The following is a 24,918-nucleotide window of genomic DNA, read 5'->3' as shown; positions in this document are numbered from 1 at the left end:
ATTCAGGAAATCCAAATTGTAAACGTGCAAAATTGCAAATGTGATGGAAAATTTCTTTACCTTACTCATACAGGAAGTTGACATTGAGGACCCTACATAGGCTCGTATTGTGGAGATGTAAAGTTTGTGGCAATTGTTGCCAGTTTAAGAATTTAAGGTAAGTTGTCATTGATATTGGACAAAAAGGCCTTGCTCACATTCTCTGCTCTATTTCATCTCAATTTTTTTGATGAGATTGGAAATAGGGCCCTACAACTTCACGTTCTAAATAATAAACATGACTTCAATGAATAGGTACCTACTTTTTTGTTTTCATACCATTTTTTAGTAAACTGCGGTTGAATATTGGGTGTGTTTGCTTGTGTATGTGTGAGCGCATGTTTGGCAAGGATGACGATTGTACTTGGTCATCTTTTTAGGATTTGAAAACGCCCTGTTGTAGAATTAGCTCATGGTATTTATCCACATTTTCACTGGTGGTATCGCTTCTGCATGCTACCTTGTGAACTCGGATAATGTTAGGACAGCGGTTTGGTCTCAGAGGTTCAAGGTCCTTTGCCATGGAGGTTATGACACACCTGACTCAACATATCAATTAGTTATGACACACCTGCTTTGCTACCACCGAGGAATTATGTGTGCTCGTATTACTGTCCTGGTTATACATCATACAATTAAATACATTAAAATTATGTACCTACATCCTTTATTTGTATTTTTTCTGTTTTTGATAAATGTGTTTTTAAAAGCATTGAATGTGTAAACATAAAAAAAATAGCAATGAACAGTTCGGTGAATATTAATCGGTTAAGTTCGGTACATCGAACATGGGTAAGATTCACTGCTTTAGGATAATCGTATCACACCCCATGACTGCTCACTCTGTGAGACCAACATCTGATCAAAGCGCCTCCTTGTGCTGATTTATCATACTCAACTCAGTCCTACAGTCTCTATACTGACTGAGTAAATGCACAAAGAATGCCCTTTATTAATATTTTTTGAATAAAAAAACACTTATGACATATTTCAAAATTTTGGCCCTTAATGATCGTGTTAGTACAATTATGTAATGGCATCAAGTAAATTAAAACTGTTGGTGAACAGTGGGAGAGGATCAAGTAAACATTTGTAACCTAGATCAAACCTTGAAATGAACTTGTATATTTTACCTTCGACAACACTTGAAAAGATTGGCCCTTCAATGGGATATAACCCTAAAAGAAAACACAGTGCACATTTTTTTAGTATTGACGAATCCATCCGTCAGTCACTGATGACCTTCCATTTTACTGAAGACTGACAGAAACACCTCCCTGTGTTTGGTCGCTGGAGTGAATATACTGAGCTTCAAGCAGAGCAGAGGAGGGCCGCCGCATTCCCAAAGAGAAAATAAAAAAAGTTAAAATCTTGTTTGTAAATCTGGGGACCTGTGTTTGTGCTGGTTGCTCACTAAGTCGAAGTTCCTTTTCTCCAAGCCTGCACTTCATTTTTAGTTCCACCTGGTGTTAAGGTTTAACTGGCTTCAGGATTAACTACCTCCCGATTCCAGCTGTGGCCCCGAGGGAAAGGTCAGTCCGCTAATTTTGGGTTTCCTGTCTGCAGCTTTGTTACAAGATATGTAACTGTTCAATTCGTCAATAAACGTGAAACAAACAGCAATTTCTTGCCGCCAGTCGGGAGTTGTCAATGTGTCATTTTGTTTGTTGTTTATTGACGAACTGAACAGTTATGCAGTTGAACAAATTATATGTAGCTTGTGATGAATCCACAGACAGTAAATGATGAATTAGCAAACTTACATCACATTAATGCCCACGTATGGCATTGGGAGGCAGTTAATCAGTTGCACAGTAACATGTCCGACAGACAGCAATGGCATTGTCCAACATAACTACCCTGTATGCGTGTGTGTGTGTGTGTGTGTGTGTGTGTGTGTGTGTGTGTGTGCGCGTGTGTGTCTGTGTGAGTGTGTGTGCACATTTCTTTTGTTGTAACAATAAAAAAGGTCTGATGTTCTAACGATAACGAAACTGCGATTAAAATATTGATAACGGATTTGGACTGGGGCTACCACTTCCCAGCAAACTCAAGTTTAATCACTGAAAGACATGATAATTGTAGATTTGATCGACCCCTCCAACAACCTCATGCAAACCATGGGACCCGGAGGACCCGGAGAAAACCCACGCGGGCCCGGGGAGAACATGCAAACTCCACACAGGAAGGCCGGACCAGGTCTTGAACTCACGACCTCTGCACTGTGAAGCCTAAACACTTGACTACCGGGCCGCCCTGTACCCATCTATATAATAATTTATTTCAACATTTAATATTCAATCCCTACCTTTGTCCATGTTGTCTGCCATATTCTTTTTTGTCTATGTTGTTTGTTCCATTTGTTCTTCCCTCCAGTGCTGAACGTGACATCTAAATAATGTGATGCATCGATAAATTGCGACATGGCCATTGAAAGCACTGTCGCATTGCACGGCAAAATGTAGGCTACAATGTATAGTCACTGCCAAAGTTTGACAAAATGATAGTCCGCATATAACTCACGGTCTTTACGTACAATCATAGCCATAGACATAATAGTTCTGGCAAACGGAGTTAGTTCATCGGGTCTTCTTAACTCCACACAATTGCACCTACCTCTATATGAATACTTTTCATTTAAAAATGTGTAGCATACTGTATTTTAGAATAAGGTCAATAAATCAGTCACATCCTGAACACTGTAGTGCAGCCATCATTACTCTTAAACCACTGGATGTAATTGATCTCCCCTCAATTTATTGCACAAGACAGCTTCAAGCACGTCTGTGAGTTATATGAAAAGGTCGACTGGTCATCTACAAGCTGTCGTCTTACCTGTGTGTGCATTTATAAAGACACACTGTCAAAGAAGATGACATATTTAACATCCTTGCTGTAGTACTGAGTTAATAGCCACAATGTCAGATGACCATACATGTTGCCTCCTCAGATTTTTCTTTCACTTGTCACTTTTATGCACTAACTAACCACTCTCAACTATGAAATTCTGGAAATTATTAAATGCAAACAGTTTTTGCAGACATCTTCCTTTTATTTGTAACAATCTTGATAGTAAAGCAATTTAAAATAATATATTATGTTTATACAATTCAGGTAATTGCTTTTCTTTTGCATGGTTATATCAATACCTTGAATTTGTATTTGCAACATTGAGAATTTTATTATTAGCACAAAGGTACCGGGTTCACTTCTCGTTATATCGATATTCTCGGGAGTCGGAAAAAATATCGATATAACCGGACTATCGATATATATATATTTCATAGAAATATATATATATATATATATATATATATATATATATATATATATATATATACAGAGAGAGAGAGAGAGAGAGAGAGAGAGAGAGAGAGAGAGAAGAGAGAGAGAATCTCAAAATCACACTGCAAAAATATTGATGGCTTGAATTGGACCACTTTGTATTTTCTTCTTTTGCACTTTTCACTGCCCAATGAGGTTTTGATGAATAATGTTCACGGAGATAGAAAAAAACCTCACCCCTGTGTGTTGAATGTGTGTTGCATGACCCACATGCTGGACAGAATAGCTAGCGTGGCCTCATCTCATTTGCATAAGACAATCACCCCTTTCGGACGCTGGACACAAATGTTGTCTAGACGACATGCATCATTCGGGTAAAATCCCAGACAATCAAGTGTGCTCTCTCTCTCTCTCACTCACTCACTCACTCACTCACTCACTCACTCACTCACTCACTCACTCACTCACTCACTCACTCACTCACTCACTCACTCACTCACACACACACACACACACACACACACACACACACACACACACACACACACACACACACACACACACACACACACACACACGCACACACACGCACATACAGACGCTCACCCCCGCAGACACATGCATAAACACCGATATCTGTATCTCTGTGCATCTATTTGGTCACACTGACACTCTGGTGTCACTTCAAACAGGCCAGATAGAGCCTCCAGCCAGGGTAAGATGATAAATCAGCTCCAGGTCTGCCACAGTTTCATATGCATGCTGTGTTATTATGGTGCAGTGTGGTGGACCAGACATGGGAAATAGTATTAACTACATCACACACATGCAAATCCACTCTGACAGAATGACAGCTAGGCTCAGCCAGTCATGGCGATGTACTGTATATCACTTTCTAGTTTGGAGTTTAGTTCATTTTTAAGGTCTGTGTGCCACACAGGGTTAGAAGTAAAATTCCTTTGATGTGACACTCAGTATCTGTGGATGTGATTACAATGAGTGTTGGCACTGTGTGCAATTATGTTAATAAACTTGTATCTATGTGTGTGTGTGTGTGTGTGTGTGTGTGTGTGTGTGTGTGTGTGTGTGTGTGTGTGTGTGTGTGTGTGTGTGTGTGTGTGTGTGTGTGTGTGTGTGTGTGTGTGTGTCTATAGAGGCCAGTGACCCTCGATTGTTTGATGTTTGTGTTAGTCCTGGTGTAATAAGTGTAGATGCAGGAGATGTGTCTCTGGAGAGCTGATTATGCCTGTTTGTCGTCTCTGGTGTGAATGATCCTTTGACACCAGGTACAACTACAAAGCTGCTCTCCTCTGATATTAACATCGGAAAACCATACTATAGGTGTGTGTCTGTTCTTGTGATATACTGTATATACAGTACGGTATAATGCCGGAGGGGCTTTGCATATCAGAAGGAGATTCGACAAGATACATACAGCAAGATGCAACTGTCATTCCGTTGTTCATGTGTTGTATTAGTAGATGCATTTGCATGGGTAGACTTCCTGTGCTGTTTTTCCTCTTTGTAAAAATGGCACCAAACATCTGTCTGCTGTCAACGAAGTAACACTAATGGTGCAGGCTGGTTGTCATTAGTGTAGCAGCAAAAGAGATGGGAGTGAAGCAGCACGATGCCCCGTGGGGGGAAATGGAGCAAAACAAGAGAGGACAAGAGGAGAGATGTAAAGATGACCAAAGAACATGTGGGTCACTTCACTGCTGTCCAAAAAGTTCTCATTCATCCATGGTTGAGCCATCCTCTCAGCCCAAAAAGCTGCCCGAGGGAAAACGTGAGCTCTGCATGAAGCAGCATTGCCTCAGTCAGGACAGGGGCAGGGGATTTTTTGACAGAGCAGTCAGAGGTTACCAAATGTTGGCTGAGGGACAGTGTAAACCAGAAACATTGATGAGCACATCATAATGAGACCAAAATTCGGATCGGCATTATCGACGGTGTTGGGTTTGGGGGTTTGTTTGAATGGAGGTCAGCAGGAGCCAAATTGTATACTAGTGCAGGCGGCGGTGGTTGGGTTCAACCGACAACATCTAGCCGATTCCTATTCGTTGACGAGGTGGGATACGTATGGCAGCTGCCAACATGCTGAGAAACCTATTTGGCCATGCTCCTGCCCAAGACTCATGAATCTGAAACAGCACCAGGCAGCCCAGTTTACCAGTGGTTAGCGACCTCACAGTGGCAGAGGTTATGGGGTTCAATACCTGCTCCGGCCTCCCTGTGTGGCGTTTGCATTTGCTTCTAATACGTAGCTGCGTGGGTTTTTTCCGAGTCCTACGGTTACCTCCCACATTCCAAAAACATGCAAAGCGGGCTGATTGAACAATCAAAATTGTTCCTAGGTGTGAGCATAAGCGCACGTGGTTGATTGTCTCTGTGAGCTCTGCGATTAGCTGGCAAACAGTTCAGGGTGTCCCCCACCGACTGCCCGAAGACGGCTGGGATAGGTTCCAGCACACCCTGTGACTCTAATGAGGATAAAATGGTTTGTAAAATGAATCAATATATGTAGTAGTATATAATTTACAACAGTTATGGTATGGTAGGTAGGTGGGTGGGAAGGTAGGTAGGTAGGTACCGCCGACCGCCCGATGGATGGATAGATAGATAGATAGATAGATAGATAGATAGATAGATAGATAGATAGATAGATAGATAAAAAATGACTCCCCCACCTCAAAAATATATATAATAATTTCAGTGAGGTTCAAGACAGTAGATGTAAAATATGCTGACATTTCACAAACATGCTATTGAGATAACTATTTTGAAATGTGAATGTGAAAATCATTCAAGTATATCTTGAGTTTGTATTCTGTCAGGACCCTGTTGCTTTTTGGTTGCCCGTTTTGCATTCACCTGCATGATTGTGACATACTGTATGTATTTTGCTTTTCAATTGCCAGCATCTCATCTCATCTCATTTTCCGTACCGCTTATTCCTCATTAGGGTCGCGGGGGTTGCTGGAGCCTATCTCAGCTGTCTTTGGGCACGAGGCGGGGGACACCCTGAATTGGTTGCCAGCCAATCGCAGGGCACACAATGACATACAACAGTCACTCTCACACTCACACCTAGGGACAATTTGGAGTGGTCAATCTGCCTGCCATGCATGTTTTTGGAGTGTGGGAGGAAACCGGAGGACCCGGAGAAAACCCACGCGGGTCCGGGGAGAACATGCAAACTCCACACAGGGAGGCCGGACCGGGACGCGAACCGGCGACCTCTGCACTGTGAAGCCGGTGTGCTAACCACTCGACTACCGGGCCGCCCAATTGCCAGCATGAATTTTGTTTCAAATAAAACCCCGATTTCATCTTTGTTTTATTACAGGCAAAGCTGGCAAGGATGCATTCCCTTTTCATGTGGAGACTGAGGCCTCAAGGCTGAGTTGCCCTGTACGTATATTCATTCATCAGGGTGGAGGTTCATATATTCAATCATATGTGGTCCTTAACCCCAGATGTGTTCTTTTTCACACACTCTGCACATACTCACTGGACAACGCAGAATGTTGAGGTGAAAAGGTCCCTGTACAGATACGGACATCAGCTCCATCTTTTGCTTTTACTCACGCACGCAAGCGCACACACGCACAGCGTACACACACTCACATTACTGTATTGCACAGGGAGGATTGTGTCTGCAAAGGTTACATTCCTAAGACTCAGTTCACATATGTCTTCATGATATATATGAGGGAGGTATGTTCACCGGTCAACATACTTCACATTGCAGCCAAAGAGTAGACGAGCAAGATTGGGCAGAGGGCAAAGAGTTTGACAGTCTTGACTGGGGTTTATGTCAAAACAACACTTCCTAAATTCGTAAAAGAAAGCATTTTATTGCCAAAAACTATGTTTATATGTTTTGCTGTTCTGTATGCTTTTTTTACCTGAATATGTGTGATGTATGAACTGTCACAATGACAAAATCAGGAGCATAAAAGTAATTTATATGGATCATAGTCATTGGAAGAATTGGAGTTGCTAAAAAGAGAAAATGTTGTTTGCAGCACCAAGTCTGTTCCTCTCCTTTTTTTTCCAAGGTGCATAATTGAATTTGTTCACTTTATGTATTCATTTCCCATTTGGCCAGGTCTCCATGGGGAAATGAGGTTGACACAATATAACAAGCCCTCATCTACTGGGAACATAATGGCAGTCAATCAAATTGATTGAAGACTCAAACCTACATGCATAGATAGCCCACTGCCATAAAGCAGGCGGCTTTTAGGGTCAACTTCAAACTCTCCAGTTGAGCCATGATAAAAGAACTACAAATTTCATCATTGTATCAACCATATTTGGCCTTTGGAAACAATAGCAATGAGTAGCCTCCTTACAACAAAATAGTCCGTGGCCATATTTGCGTGGCTTTGAGTGTGCGAGTTCATGGTAGTCATGCAGACATACAGGCAGAGCATGGGAAACACTGCCAATTTCTGCCATCTTATTTGCCTATCACATTTTACAACTCATTAATTTAGCAGATTTTTATGCCCCTGCAATGTTAGTTCATGTATTTGGAAACACAAAAATCCTGCAGAAAATACGTTAGGTCCATCTAAATGTGCCCACAGTGATCTCATAAACCTTGGCGGTAAGTATGCAGCATTTATGCATTATTTAAGGGTTCAAACAAAGGTAAGGTGCCCATGGGCGATTATATTTCAGTCCCAGAAGAGCGCTTATGACAACACACGAAACAAGACAATTGCATGAAATTGTCAAAGCACCATGATGACAAGAGTGGTTCTCAACATTCCTTTTTGGTTTGTTATGCCCCTCCAAAAAATTATATCCATGAAACTTGATGTGGCACATTTGAAAATGTGCCATTGCCTGTCAAATGCATGAGGTAACGTCATCCGCCATAAACCGGACTTTCGCCCACCAAACAATAAACATCCTGTTAAATATACATAATACAGCAGTCACTGTTTTCATGCTTCCAATATTTTTTTTTATCTATATTTGGGTCATAATGGAGCAATTACAGTTGCCCCGGAATTTAAAATTGTTTGTTGCCAGGCTATGATCATGCCTCAACCAGAAAGTGGGATGCAAACATGACGTGTTTGTCTGACGTTACTCAACAGTTCAACTTTTGAAGAGGTCTGTACTTAAAACCGCCACAACTATTTTCTCACAACCTTGTGCACAATACAATAAGTAGGGAAGCATTTTCCTGACTTGAATCAATTTGAATCCTCTTGCGCTTGTGATGTTTGACTATAATGGATGTGCTTTCAAGCACAGGACTTTTGATAACCACAAGCTAACCTCTCAGTCTACCTTACCTACTCTTACCACAATAAGTAAAACGTTCAACCAACATTTGATTGAAAGTGGAGTGAGGCAATGCAGGAGCATGTGATATGGCTTCAGGGATGGTGAGCAGTTTTGACACAATCTCACAGTTGGAGTGATATCAGTAATATCAAGTGTGCTTGTATACCTTGAGGTTATTCTCCGGGATTAAAAATGGCATTATCTCCTTGCGCTGGGTTTCAGTTGATGTCAGTCAAAGCAAAGTCACGCATGCCATCCGGGAAAGGCCATCAAAAACATCACATGGGCTGATGCTCCTCCTTCAAAATGCCTCACACAAAAAAATGCAATTTCCATAAATATTCACTGCATGATTCGCCGCGTAGATCAATGTCTGGTGAGTCCACTAACATGGTACCTGCGGAAGGACGCTTTGGATACAGAAAAAGGAACAATATTTGCCTTTGTAAACAGCAAGTGAATCATTGTAACTGCTGAGGCTGCGTGTGCGCAGATTTGCAAACACATGAGAGTCAAAATATTTTTTTTTTTAGAGCAAATTGATTGGTCTCATAATCATGCCAATATGGCTCTTGATTTGTGCAGTGTGCTCCCGTGCCCTCATGGTTACCCGAACAACAAGTCTGTTTCATCCACAAAAGTAATAAAACTAATCGTTGTCTCCAAAATCTGCGCTTGAATACATTTGCATACACAGCGTTTCTCAATTTCTTCATCAAATGAACATGCTTCAATCTGGCTATCCTGCTTTCATTTTCTACACCTCACCTTTCGGTCTATCATTGAGTCAGGCCACACAGGGAGGCCGGAGCGGATATTGAATTTGAAAGGCACCCGTTAATACAGTAAACTATATTTATTATTTGATTAATGACCTCATCAATTTTTGTTTGTGTTAAAATCACTCCATTTTTAGATAATGATCATCAAGAAGGGGTAGAATGACTTTCTGCCCCTCAATCGGAGAAATATCTCAAATTCACAAATTTGGTGAGAGTCATAAATGTTTAAAAATGTCTGTTAAATAATATACCAGCCAGTTAACTCAGTTTGTCAGTTAATTAGAAATGAAATAACTCGCTAATGTTGTTTTGAGTGGCAAAAAAACACATTATACGTCGCAAACCGTGATGCAAACCCACATACAGGTATTTCAAGCCTGGAGGCCATGTATGCATTCTCTATGTGGAGATGTGGGGATGCAGAAAGGATAGTGACTACCTCCAAAGATAAATCCAATGCCCTTGTTCTTTGGAAGGTTTTCAACCTGACAAATAAAATGACAAACCACACCTCTTTAAATCATACAGCATCAGTGTCTCTGATGAGGATGTTGCAAAGTAAATTAAATTAAGTTTATTGTTGGTTTTCAACCCCACAGGACCGGGGTGAATGTATTTCTGTCTTGTGATATAAATATAATTTATACTATACTTTGCTGGATTGTGGTAAGTCTTTGTGTGGTAACAATGACATGTTATTGTTGATTTTACAGCTGAAACGCATTGAACACAATACGTATGCAGGTCATGGAGACTATTCCAGTCACGTATTGTGAAGATTGTCGGAAGGACTTGTGGGTGGCTGTGGTGGCATAGGTACCACCGGGGATTTAATACCCTTTAACAACATATTGCTCCTGATCCCAATACTTCAATGCTGCAAAAATGTTAGAATTGTAAGGATCTTTTGTCGTGATCGCTTGCAATCACCATCTAATGACACTCTTTGGGGTGAAGTCCGTGTGTGTGTGTGTGTGTGTGTGTGTGTGTGTGTGTGTGTGTGTGTGTGTGTGTGTGTGTGTGTGTGTGTGTGTGTGTGCACGTGTGTGTGGATGAGTGCACACGTCATGTTAAAAAAAACTGGATTATTATTTACAAGTAAGTGTGGATCTGAAACTGAGCCTTGCTGTTTTGCTGGCAGCTGAAGCAATAATGCAACAACAGCTCGTGGTTGCCTACGGCACAGAGGTCAAGTCCACAATAAAGACTGCAAATATTTTCCTTGATGAATCGTGTTTACGTTTCAGTTTAGCAAAGGCTTGAAGTTGTTTTGCAGGTGCAACAAGAGTATGTACAGTACTACACACGCAGGTTTGACAATTTCAAATGTATATGTTGTCCCTGATATTCAATAATTTGGATTAATTCTTGTTCTAAGGCGTGTCATGGTTATGCTTATGATTCAAACATTTCTCAACGGCGTTCTCCTGCAATATTTTTGCATTTGAGCTTGAACGGCCATTGCTTATTTCTGTGTACAGATGATGCTATTCGACTTTATTCCCTGACTGACTAAATGTCCATAAACCCATTCTAGGATGCATTGAAATGCTCTCTCTTTTCATATATCAAAACAACTAGCAGAACAATCACCCTCAATCATCCTGTTTTTGTCTGTCACTCAGACTACGTTGGCGCTCCCGAAAGCTAACGTGGCATCCCATTCTTGACTAAACGTGCATAAAAGCAAATTAGCCTGGCCCATACAATTTACAAAAAAAGATGTGTGCAGCCAGCCAGCAAATAGATGTCCTTCCAAACCAAGGTTATTATGATATTGAGGCTAGAACTTTAGGATTGATGTCAGTATGTGCCGGGTTCTTACACTTTCTCTGACATCTTGGACAAGAGGTGAAAAGACCCCATTGGCCAAAGATGACTGAAAATTTAATGGTAAGCGAGTCCTTCAAATGATTATCACAGCAATTTAATCTTGAAATGTGCATCCTCCACATTGGTCAGTGTACCCCAAATTGTGCTATATCTTTTTTGTTAGTTGTGTGTTCACATATAGGTGGCAAGGCAGCGGTGGTTCATTGATTTATATATCTCTGTATATATACCCACACGCGGTGTACTTTATCTTGGACATTGGGGTCCACTGTAGATATAGTTGCGCTGTCAGACTCACAATATGCAGATTGGGCTTGTGTTGAATAGTGCAAGGCTGGTCTAATAAGTCCCCAAGCTATGGCGGGAAGGCCGGTGGTAGGTGGATGATGGATCTCAGTGCCAGGGTACATAATGGTGGGACTGGGGATCACTGGGGTGAAGGACAACACTCTCTCTCTCCTTAATCAGATGCAGATCAAGCTAAAAGCAACGGAGCAGCAAATCCTTCTAACGGCGAGCCTCTAGACCCTGCTCAATCCTTTGTACTTTGCTTTTGCCTCCTTGCCACCACCAGCCCCTCCTCTTCATTCCTCCCCGGCACCCCTGACTTCTCTTTTGCTTCTGATTTTCTTAGCAAGAAAGCTCAGAGAGTGGTCCAAAAGAGGAGATGGATCCTCGCAGGCCTTTACCACAAAGATCATACAGGGTAAGTGCAAAAGCCTCTTGTGGCTTGTTGATAAAGTATTGATTTTTTTCACAAGCGGCTGTTTATGAATCACCTTGGAGGCACTGACCCTCAAGACCTTAGGGTGTGAGGTAGGCGCATGGTGAGGAGGGGCGAGCATCCAGGGACAACAAGGGATAATGTGAAAAATGAAGAAAGGCATAGCTGGATAGATAGAAAGCAGTGGACAGGGGGTGGAATAGGAATTGATTGGGGACAAAACTCAGCGTTAATTGAAGCGACGGATCAATGCTAGAGGAATGTTGAATTTTGGCCAAACAAGGCAGCAGGTGACAATATATTCATGCTCTTCTACTTGATATCCGTGAGCAACATAACACTAAGCACACTTGCATGAGTGCATAGACACACTCAAATAGACATCATTGTCTCGGTGTCTTCCCTAAGATCAAGCCTTTACTCACATCACTTTGAAGAAGGCAAGTGATGCGGACCTAATCCGACCGAGATGCTCCTTCCTGTCCAACACTGACGTAAAAAAAATCTATGGGTTCAAGGTTGAATGACACAAACAATGTCGTAAAGGCATCAAGGGGGTGGAGGTTTGCCAGACAGCAGCCATCAGCTTTCTGCTTCTATGGGGTCGTTTACAGGAAACCACTTTGACAAACATGTCATTTTTACTGTTCAGAAAAAAGGAAGGATGAACAAATAGACAACTACCACATTCACATCACGGTATGAGTTTTTAACATATACATAAATACATATATATATATATATCGATATATATATATATATATATATATATATATATAATATATAAATATATATATATATATATTATATATATATTTTCGGATAATATCGATATACACACACACACACATATATATATATATATATATATATATATATATATATATATATATATATATATATATATATATATATATATATATATATATATACACACATATATATATATATCTTTGAATATTCTGTAACTCGTGTGTGCTGAAGAGCTAACTTGACAAGTCACCAATTGAGACGGACAACCCTGCACACATGAAAGTGAACCACTATCCACCGTGACTCACATGAGGTCCAGAACTAAAATTATCAAGCCACATAGAGGTAGAATGAGTGTTTTATGAAAAGTGCTGACTAAAATTAATATGTAATTGATTTATTCATTGAATGATTTTATAAAATGTTTGATTTAAATTGTTGTTGCCGAAGCAGTTTATAGTACAAAGTACAACTTTAAGAAATATACTTTTTAGAGACGTTATTTCTGGTATTATGATGCCCTCTAAAAACTGACGACACAAAACTGAACAGGTGAACTAAGCAATGTTTTAGTCATACTAGCTCACAATTTTTAGACAATACTGTATAGCTGTTTTCGCTGAACATATGAGGTCACTCTTGACTGAAAGTAACTAATGTAGGTGTTTTCTATCAAGACTGAGTAATTCACCAGGCTTTCATGCTGGTGCGAAAATAACTAAATGAATAAAAATGCTCATTCATTACCGCAGCTCCTATCCCCTCGTATCGGCCATCTTGTTCACCAGTCCATGCACCGAGACCATCATTGAGAAAAACAAGAATGAAAATAAGAATGATGAGAAAAAAAAATCTAATTTGTACCCAAAGCCCAGTGAGCCAGCCATCTGGTAGTTTATGCAGTATGCAAATGTGCCTCTGTATTTGGTGCATTTATTCGAAGGAGAAAAAAAGACGGCAAAAGAGGCAGAGATTGCCCTGGAGGATTAATGACATCATTCTGTATGCACCTCTGGATTCCCAAACTACTTGGATATTACCAACCTCTGACATAGAGGGATAATGTTGGTTGTAGCAAGACTCAACGTTATGAGCTCTATCTTTTCCTACCTGTGCAAAAAAATAATGGGGCTGGTTCATCATCAGATTGCAGTGTCAGGTTTTGGGAGAAAAATGAATAAGAATGTGGCAGATTGAGAATAGATGGGTTTGAGCCTATGAGCTAGTTAGACTTTTTCGTCTTGGTGGATGTCAGTCTCACTAATGGTGGCTCTCCATGCACCACTGTAGGAGGACACAGCGTGTGGCTGCTGTATGTAAGCAATGCAGTACACGATCAATAAACTATGCTGAATATGGTTTGTGCTGTCATTTGGATTACCTTCATTGTTTAATAACGCAAACCTCCTTGATCAGCATTATTCTTCTTTCCCTCTAAGTGGTTACAAACAACATCATTAAGGTATCAACGCAGTTTGTAATATATGTAATTTTTCTTAAAAACAGTATGAATCAGCACCTCCAAATCTGAGACAATGGTTCTCAGTTGGAAAAGAGTGGAGTGCCCTCTCCGGGTGGGGGAGGAGATCTTGCCTCGAGTGGAGGAGTTTAAGTATCTGGGAATCTTGTTCACGAATGAGGGTACGAGGGAGTGAGAAATCAACAGGTGGATCGGTGCGGCGTCTGCTGTGATGCGAACTTTGTACCGATCTGTCGTGGTGAAGAAGGAGCTGGGCCAAAAAGCAAATCTGTCAATTTACCGGTCGATCTACTTCTCAACCCTCATCTATGGTCACAAGCTATGGGTCATTACCAAAAGAACGAGATCCCGGATACAAGCGGCCGAAATGAGCTTTCTCCGTAGGGTGTCCGGGCTCTCCCTTAGAGATAAGGTGAGAAGCTCGGTCCACGGGAGGGGCTCGGAGTCGAGCCACTTCTCCTCCACATAGAGAGGAGCTAGTTGAGGTGGCTCGGGCATCTGATTAGGATGCCTCCTGGTCGCCTCCCAAGTGAGGTGTTCCGGGCATGCCCCATTGGCAGACGACTCCTGGGACGACCCAGGACATACTGGAGAGACTATGTCTCCCAGCTGGCCTGGGAACGTCTCGGTATCCACCAGGACGAGCTGGAAGAAGTGACTGGGGAGAGGGAAGTCTGGGCTTCCCTACTGGAGCTGATGTCCCCGCAACCTGACCCCAGATAAGCGGCAGAAGATGGATGGATGCATAAAAACAGTATCGGGTGTCCACCCTGAGCAATTGATACAGTATATGCAAAACCTTCAGCACATACCAATATATTGCTACCATGATGATTTTCGTATGCAAGAATGCAAGAACGATTTGGAACTACATTTCCAATTATAAATCTAATCCTTCGTTTTGCGTGTTTGTCAATAAATATCATGCAGAAAGTTTCAGGCTTCATTTTTTTGTGTATTTGATTTATTTGTTTACATCCATACAGAAGAAAAATGGTGAGACAGTGATTTACTTTTTTACACAAAACATATTACATAAAATACTTTATTGGGGATCTTGAGCTCACCAAACACTGTATCAAAAACAAAACCACACATAAAACAAAGGTAACGCAATGACCAATGTGTCAAGTATACCTTTGTCAACAAAACAATAACACCAGAATTTCCATGCATCCATGATTATTTTCATCCCACTTATTGTCGTCAACATTGTAGTTAAAGACTGGAACATATATCATCTGACTTTAGGCTCAGACCACCTGAAATGGTCGACACAGCTAAAAGTCAGAGGCAAACTATTCATATACGTTTATGCTGTCACTGAGTGGCAACTGAACCCACACAGTCAAATGAATCAACCAACTTTGCTGCTGTGAAGTGGGAATATATCCAATGTGAGATGAATAAAGGTTATCTCATCTCATCTCACTCAGGGAAGGCACCAAAACATTAAAAATGACAACAATCCCAATGGTGGGAAATACTTGCACAACTGACATCTTTCAGGGAAAAAGTAATGTAATAAAAAAGAAAATATCAACTGTAGTGGCTGCCTTCAGCATAATACGATGTGTTCTGAACCATTGAAATTAGTTTGGAAAATTTATTGAGACCCATCAATTGTAATAAATCGGACTGAATGTCCAACATTTTGTGTTCTCTTTTTTTTCTGTGCATCAGCATAAAATGAACTCACTGTTCTCACAGCATGCTGACATGGAAGCCTGCCCGAACATTCTGGGTAGCACATGGGAAATGGGGGGCCGAGGGGTAGGGTGGGGTGCTTTCTTTCTTTGCTCTTTCCTTTTCACAAGCACCCCCTGCACACATGCACAGAGATCTATCATGTTTATTCTGCCCTCTGCACCCTTCGGCCCCTAGCTCCGAGGCCAGCGAAGACCAGCCTAAAGGCTATAGGCTGTCCTATCCTGTTTCAGGCCTCTCATAGCCAGACCACATCTGTTTCATACATACATGCAGGCATGAGGTCATGAGGTGGGAATGTAGTCACAATCTGGGCTCCGGACTTTGCAATCATTATGCCATACTGTATACGTCAAACCTAAACGGTGGAGAAAACAAAGATTTTGAGGCGAGGTCCTACGTTGACCACACATTCAGTATCTAGTACAAACGGAAATATGCTGAAATGCTTTGGGACAGCAAGAAACTACTTAAAAGGTATAAAAGGAGCCTTCATTCCCAAACAGGACATCTGTCATCATGCTTGAACCCAGAGGTGATCTGGGAAAAGCGTTTTTCACCCCTAAAACTTTGTCCTTGAGACATAATGGGACCTTTTTGGCCAAAGGCCCCTTTTGGCTTCCATCAAACGGAGAGGCGAATGGATCCCAGGGGAAAGTATCAACGTCCATGAGATGATCTGGTCCGGCTGCGGACCGCCAAGAACAACACAGCGGGTTTAATGCTCAGGACCCATGGAGGAAATTATAAGCTAAATAGTCCAGATCTATAGACATCTTCAGGTTTTTAAGGTCATTAATCCATTAGAATTATTGATGACAATATTATGGTGTGTTTGCTACTACTCTCCCTACTACTTTCTTTCTAATGTGGTGAAGACAAACAGCTTTCTGGCTGCCCATGTGGTGAAGACTATTAAACAGACAGCCTAAAATATGTTACTTTCAACAAATACGTACACAAGTGCACAAAAGGATAATCACATTAGTGTGTAAATTTGCTGTCGACTCAAAACAGAATGTATCACTGTACAGACATAGATACAAACATACTGTAGTTCCATTTATGCAAGCCCAGTACATGTAGATGTTTGAAAGTGGCCTCCTGTAACTGTGACACACTACCACTCGCTGGTCTGAGAAGAGTGCTGCCATTTTCTCTTACAAAAAGTTTTACAGGCGCAAAATTTAATCTGAATTGAATCAATAGAGGAAGACGAAGTGCAAACGTCAACAGCGAAAAGAAACATTTTCTTTAAAATAGTGCCTGTGCTAATGAAAAGTAAGCACAATCATCCTTGATATATTTTTTGATACAACTCTCGTACATCTCACAAGAATGCAGAGGTGCACCTAAGATCGTGGCCACTGATTGCCTGTAGCTTGCATTGTCTGCAAAATGTAAAGGTCTACAATCTGCTGGTTCTGAAAAAAGGAAAGACTCAACTTTGTTTTTCACCACCTCCCTCTCGGCTCCTGCAATGTGGTACAAACCTCTTGTGACTGACTGTGTACGCAGAAGATGAGGAAGAATGAAAAGAGGACAGGAAGCGACAAGCGAGGGAGAAAGTGAGAGAGCAACTCACTGTGTGACATGTGGACAGATGGTTGCCACGCTGCATAGCTGCCGGGCCACATGCGATAGCCGTGAACCATGCTAGAGCCTTCCACACCCACGCCTCTACTGTTGACACCTCTCAACATACTCAGGCAAAGACAGAAGAGGGCAAGGATGAGAATGACAATAGGTGGGTTGGGTAGCACCCAGGAAAAAAAGCACAAAGAATTGCTGTAATCTCGGACTGTGAGTTGAGCTACCAACACACAGGAAGGAAAGTCAGATGAGATATATATGCCATATCTGACAACGGCCATCAAAACAGTTTTAGAATCCTCCTAAGATCAAAAGCTCGAATGTAGGATCAGAAGAATATATAAAAACTTCAAGGATTTCCTCCTTAAAACAAGTATAGAGCATGCCAAAATCTTAGAAAATACTCTGTGATGATTTAACTGTTTCAACATTGTTGTTATAACCTCCTGAAATCGATTTTCCAAACTATACATGGTTCTAATGTATAAGGGCATTGTTTTCAGAAAACATGCACCCCACCTACTGGAATATACTGTGATTGTTGCTCCACAACCTTCAAAATTATACAAAAAACATCTTAGGAGGACACATTTTGAATTGTGTCTGATTTGACAAAAATAATGATAATAATAATAATAATGAAAAACAATTAACACATTTCCACAGCAATTTAACCTGGGTTAGCAGTTGAAAAGAATAGACTGCTATTTAGGCATAGCAAAATAAATATCATTTTCATTGAACAAATATTTGAATTGAGATTGAGGCGTATCTCCTCCGCAAAACTAAATGACATCATGGGACATCATCCTCAGTAAGCAGCTAACGTATTTTTCTGAGCATCCTGCACACACATATCTCTGTTCAGGCCCATTACATTATATTGTACATTACTGTGTTTTCTCAGGGGTAAGGTGCACCGGAGTATAAGACGCACCCCAATGAATGGTGCATTATCGAACTTTTTCCATATAAAAGGCGCACTGGAGTATAAGGCGCACCTTCACTGATAGAAAAACAAAATCAAAATATACATGTAATATATAAATATAGAAACGTTTTCCAAATACAAGGCATAACACATTATAAGTAGAGGCTTGGGTTACGTTTTATTCATCCCAGCAAGGACCGCACACTACTTCTACAGGGGTAAATGGAGTCGTTAGCTACTGACAGTATTTGCGAGACCTGTTGTATAAGGCGCAGGGTCAACTTTTAGAGAAAATCAAGGCTTTTGAGTGTGCCTTATACACCGAAAAATACGGTACATGTAATTCAGAAAACATCCCAAAAGTAGTCAACTGTATATAAGACTGGATGTATAAAGGGTAGCTTGCGTACTTTTCACCCTGAAAACTGCTTCATTCGTTGCACGTTATGGATTGGATTGGATTTGCCTTTATTAGTCTCGCAGTATCCAAAAAATACGTAATGTATTAAATAATAGACATGTTCATTTGTTAACCTGATAGTTTTAAACATTTTTTTCTGTGCATTTAATAAGGATCTAATATTTGTGATGATTTCACTGAAGTATTGCAACGTTAATTGAAGGTCAAATTTAAAACTGAATTTCATAACTGACATGTTTGCAGTGTAAGAGGTTTGAAGCTATTTTTACAAAACAACTACCCTTAAAAACAAAAGAAAAAAATCTGAATGAGCAGCTTGTGGGAAAATGGCCTTTGTCCGACACCGGCGGACACCTCTGACATTAGCAGGTGTCTTGAAAGGAAAACAAATACTTAACAGTAATCTGTGTTTGTCTCCCTCTCTCAGTGCCTTTTCCACACGAAGCAACCTTTTCTTTCTTCCATTCCTGTGGTCACTCCCTCTCCCATTAAACCTGTTTCTCTATCAGCCTGGTCCATGTGCTTTTCCCATCAGCGCACCCATGCAGTTTGGTCTGCATGGTCCGTTGTGTTGTTTAATATGCGCGGCCCATTCTAGCTTTTTTATTATCATCCCACTGGTGACGGAGGCCCTTTTCTTTGGACAGACAATGGGCGGCGACGTGACAGAGAGCACGGTGGTCATGTCCCATTTGCCACCCCATGCTATCTCTCTATCCTGCCCCCCTTCTCACCCGTCGTCTGCTTTTCAATAGCACCCTAATACTGTTACAGGAGGGAAAGACCTGGGAGCCTTCAATATGCCCCAAGCCTCTGGGGCCACTGCTATATACATACTATTAGCATAATTATAGGCTGAGAGACGGAGAGAAAATGCAGATGGACAGAAAAAGAGAGACAGAGGGGAAGCAAAGGTGTTTGCAATGTGACAGTCAACCCTCTTCGAACTCCCCAACGCACACACAGAAACGCAATTCTCAAAAAGGGATATTTGAAATAGCTTTCCTCTTCAATTTGTACTGATCTCATCTAGAGTCGATCCATCGTTAACTCTGAGACATGTGGGTGGGCAACTCTCCTGATGGCACCATGGTTCCCTGACTCTGAACTTGAACTTGGGCCGATGGGGTCATGCAGATTGGAATGGAATTGATGAGTGCTCCCACTGGGACTCCAGGCCCGTAAGTGCAGCTGTGTTCCAGTAGCTTGTTTAAATGTCACCGTTGCTTCATGATCTTTGATGGTTGCTTGCTCATTTGTCTTATTCGTGTGCTTTTAAATGTGTGCTGGATGAAATGTTCAGTCCCAAGGATAACTATTTGTAGATTTTACACATTGGATATTACTGTCTGAATGCACTTATTTAGTTTATCTCATTCGGAAAAAGAATCAGCAGCTAAAAAAAAAATCATACTTATACTGTATTGTCCTTCTGGTCCTTTGCAGACATGCTTGCCGATTTCATGACCATTGGTATTCGGACTAAATTACAATCTCAGTGCATTTATAAGAATAATTTCCTGCATAAAAAAATTTTGTTTTCAACAACACTATAACACCCGCACCGCACTGTGCAACTTACATCTCCGCACAGTAATGTGCTGATTTGTCCTCCGCCCACTTCATACAGTACATGGTCGTATTTCATAGGAAATAGCACTGTAGCAATGGAAAAAGCAAACTTTTCAATATCACAAGCCCAGTCATCCAGTTTTAGGGGCGGCTTTAAAGCATGTCACAAGACCTCATGCATAGTAAACAGTGCGGCCTCCATGGCTGACTGGTGAGCAATTTGCCTCGTAGATTGCCTGGCCCCGGGGCCTTGGTGCTATGTTTATGTATGAGCCCTTCTATTTCATATGTATCGGCCCCAGATCATTTTCAACTCCCAACCCCTCCTTGTTTTTGTTTTTTTTTTCCTCAAGCAGAACTGATGGCACACACAGACACACAAACATACGATGAAACGCATCCCGGAAAACATACACATTAATACACACTCCTCGGCAGACACATAACATAAACATTAAGAGTGATGACCTGCACAAGGGGTGACACAGTCCCAGCAGATTACACTATTGTCAATACAAATAGAAATTTACTCTACATGTTTCGCTCCTGCGCCTGCCCCTTACCGTGACAGTTGTGCTTTGCAGGGTGACTGGAGATGTATGAAGAACATGTCGTCTGTGATGGTGTTTTCAAATCTACCTCATCGTAGCTGTTTCAGTCCACCTCTCACACTCCAGCAAAAAACGTCTGATTTTTTTAGGCATACGCTGTGAATATGTTGCTTTATTTGTGAACCCAGCTGTGCCTGCTTTTTTTGAAATACAGTAAGTACAGCAATCATAACACGTGGGTGTAATTTTCTGCAGAAAATATCCAGATAAGACCGGCGCATGCCACTACAACACATGCAGAGACAAAATTATATGACTGAATGCACATACGATTACAACGATGAACATTTTTTCACTCTTTGTCAACCTCAATCACTCTCGGCTCAAGTTTTTCCATGAGTTCTCATTTCATTGCAAGGACTCTTAATAATTTTGGCTTTTTCTTCTCCAGTTCACGTAAGCTTGAACGGGGTTTAACCATGCACAAAGCCCATCTTCAAACTGGCAAAGGGCTGTTCTACAGAGGAACATCTTTAGGAATGTTTACACCATCCAAAGTTAGGCTGAGGATGTCCTCTATGTGTCAGCTAAGGGTGAAGAATCTCTAAAGGGCCCAAAATGTAATGGGTTTCACAGGACACAATTTGTTTGATATGAAATGATCCTCGGCAGACACAAAGTGGCCTCCATTAGGAGCCAAGCAGATTAGCGCGGTCCTCTGAGGGTCCGCGGCTCAGTGTCAGTGGTGGAGGACCCTTCTTATCTTTCATTAAGCGTACACAGCAGGGCAGATTCAGCAGCTATGGGGGAGGAATGGGAATCGGCAATTTATAGCGGTTAAAAAATAATTTCCACATATCACAGTCTCATCTCTTACAATGCCAGAAGTGAAGGAGCCTTGGGGAATGGAAACATCTTTTTTCCCCAAATGCCAAAAGTGACCAGCAGGCACTGAGAAAATGAGGCTGAAAATAAACACACGAAAAAGACCAAACAACATATGTGCACACATGCAGTTAAACTGTGAGTGAATAAACGTAAGCATACACAACACAAAATGGTGCTCAAATTGTGTTAGTTCGCTAGCAGGTCGATACAGATACATTTTTGTACAAGTTGGCATACTGTAGAATCGATTTCAAAAACAGATTTTATGGTGTGTCACCCTTTGAAAAAAAATAAAATCTGCAAATTAAACACACCAAGGTATTGATATGTTATGGTATGTGAATGCAATGATAATTAATATGGCATTTTTAAAGCATCTGTACTGAAAAAGCAGGTTACAAGATTAAACTTCAAAGTTGTAATACTGGAAATCCGTTTTTAAATAAAATACCAAAAAAGAGAATTAAAAAACTATTTATCGTTCAGCAGTACAACCATTTATATTATAAAATAACTTTTCATTGAGCTAACAAAAAAATGAGCCCCGAGGTATAATCAATCATCTTAAACAAAATCTAAACATTACTTGTTCAAATGATACAACAGGATTGTTGCAGTGCCTTTCACAACGGTTTTGCGAACCCCGCATCGCTATGGAGATATCGTCACACGAACGGCAAAGTTAAAAAAATCTAAATAATTTAATTTTTGGAACAAAAATGTATTCCGATTCTGCTTTACCGCCTACAGGATTTTCTTCAAAAAAAGTAGGATTGGTCACCCACTTACTGTTCATATAATACAAATCAAATACATAACTCCGCCTCTCTCTTAAGGGTTGGTGTGAAACTCCGATATTCAGTGGGTGTCTATTTTCACAAGTATACATACGTGACAGTCATGGCAGGATTCCATGCTGGTTCAGGGCTAATCTGTTTGTTAATAGTTGTTGTGTGCTAATTACTGTCTCTGTTCACCAGAGGCCTTTTCTGGCCAGTCACCAACTTATCCAGCCTCTGAATGGCCACTCACTCGTCTCTGAACCGAGGGGATCCTGTGAGAGGGGGGACGTTACGGTTTTGGTGAAATTGGCCTTGGAATCCCCGTCTGTTGCTGGAACATGTTTTCTGTGAAGGAGATGAAGGAGAAAGACGGGGTGGAAAGACAGAAATGTGAGACAGCGAGCGTTTCCATGTGTTTCACTGTGCGTGTATGTCTTGAAACGATCGCGCATGAGCTCGCCCGACGAGATGTGTGCAAGCGGTAGAGGACAAGAGTGAAAGGAAAACAAGGCCTGAATGTGGGCCAAGTCGACCACTCCACAAACTCAAAGGCAGCAGTAATCCAGTGTTGACATGGTAATAGCCATGAGCTTAGTGTCAATTAGATAGAAACAATATGCTCACTCTACTGGAGTAAGTGGATAGTACCTATTAAGTCGAGAAAAGCAAGCGATAATTTTAGGCTGCAAATAAAAAAGGCTGTGAATCTGATACTTTTCAACTGAGTGTGTCTAGATTTCTGTTTTTGTTTGTTTCTTCATTCAGAGGAATTATGTTTTCTATCTATTTTCTACCCAATTAAAATTCAAACTGACTTCAAAGCCATCTGTGTTTTATCACCATTTAATTCTACCGTTAGGGTGACTGACCTTTTTATATTTCAGTCAATTACAATGCATTTCTGGGCCATCACAATCCCCAACCACACTGAAGCACACGCGTACCGTGTTGGCAAAAGAGGCCAGATACAAAGGGGTTGAAAACATCTTTGACATTCCTTTGATGGCCCTAGAGCCATATGAGGGTGGTGTCCATGTTCAATATGTGTGTGTATCTTTGTGTAAATGGGTACTCCAGTTTTACAACAATGCCATGGCACCAGCTGAGGCCAAAGAATGAAAACGGGATCATGTGACTGGCTGATGCCTCCATCACCCAAATAGAAAGCAATAGTCAATTTACAAGAGCGAGAGAGAGAGAGAGAGAGAGAGAGAGAGAGAGAGAGAGAGAGAGAGAGAGAGAGAGAGAGAGAGAGAGAGAGAGAGAGAGAGAGAGAGAGAGAGAGAGAGAGAGAGAGAGAGAGAGAGAGAGAGAGAGAGAGAGAGAGCGAGAGAGAGAGAGAGAGAGTGATGAGCACCTTGGTCTCACAGTGCAGAAGCACAGATTTCGAGTCTGATTCTGGCCTTCCTGTGTGTGTTTGCATTTTCTCTTTGTGTCTGCGTGGGTTTTCCACAAGTATTCCAGTGTCCTCCAAGATTCTCCCAACATAAACATAGATTACTTGAATGCTCTAAATTGTCCTTGGTTGTGATTTTGAGTTGGAATGGATGTTGATCTATGCGCCCAGCGACTATCTCCACGGTCTTAGACCCGAAGTCAGCGGGGATAGGATCCAACATGCGGTTGGTTGGATGGATAGATGAACATTTGTGTGTGGGGGTGGTGTAATTTCAGATAGTCCCAAACAATATCACTTTAACTAAATCCAAACATGACATCTTTCTCAAATATATCCATCCATCCATCCATCCATCCATTTTCCAGACCGCTTTATCCTAATTAGGGTTGCAGGGGGTGCTGGAGCCTATCCCAGACGTCTACGGGCACTAGGTGGTGGACACCCTGAATTGGTTACCAGCCAGTGACAGGGCCTTTCTCAAATTTAGCTTCAAGACATTTTCTAACAGGTTCATAACGTTTGTTATGAACCTGGGAATTTTGTAGGCTCACTGTGAGATGGGAGTGAGCACCCTCTCCTGGTTGCCAGGTTATTCCCTCCACTGGAAGTCCCTTCAAGCACACCTGGAGATTGTTTGACCAGAGAGGAGGCAGCCTGACTATCAGGGACGCTGGTGTCGGCAGTCTTTTCTATCCCAATATTCCTTGCTATGCTCTGCACATTTTGAGATAATCAGCAGCCATCTAGACAGGTACTTTACTTTCTGTGTCAGGGAATGATCATTTGAGATAAATATTGTAATATGGTCAGGATTGTGTAGAGCTCCCCTCTTTCTTTGACTCCTGATGAGCCAGGTTGCCATAACCAT

The sequence above is a fragment of the Hippocampus bargibanti genome, linkage group LG10 (genome assembly GCF_051943395.1).
Source record: "Hippocampus bargibanti isolate YZ-2025 linkage group LG10, ASM5194339v1, whole genome shotgun sequence".
Classification (NCBI taxonomy): Eukaryota; Metazoa; Chordata; class Actinopteri; order Syngnathiformes; family Syngnathidae; genus Hippocampus; species Hippocampus bargibanti.
The sequence above is the reverse complement of the archived record's forward strand: the minus strand, read 5'-3'. Positions refer to the sequence as shown.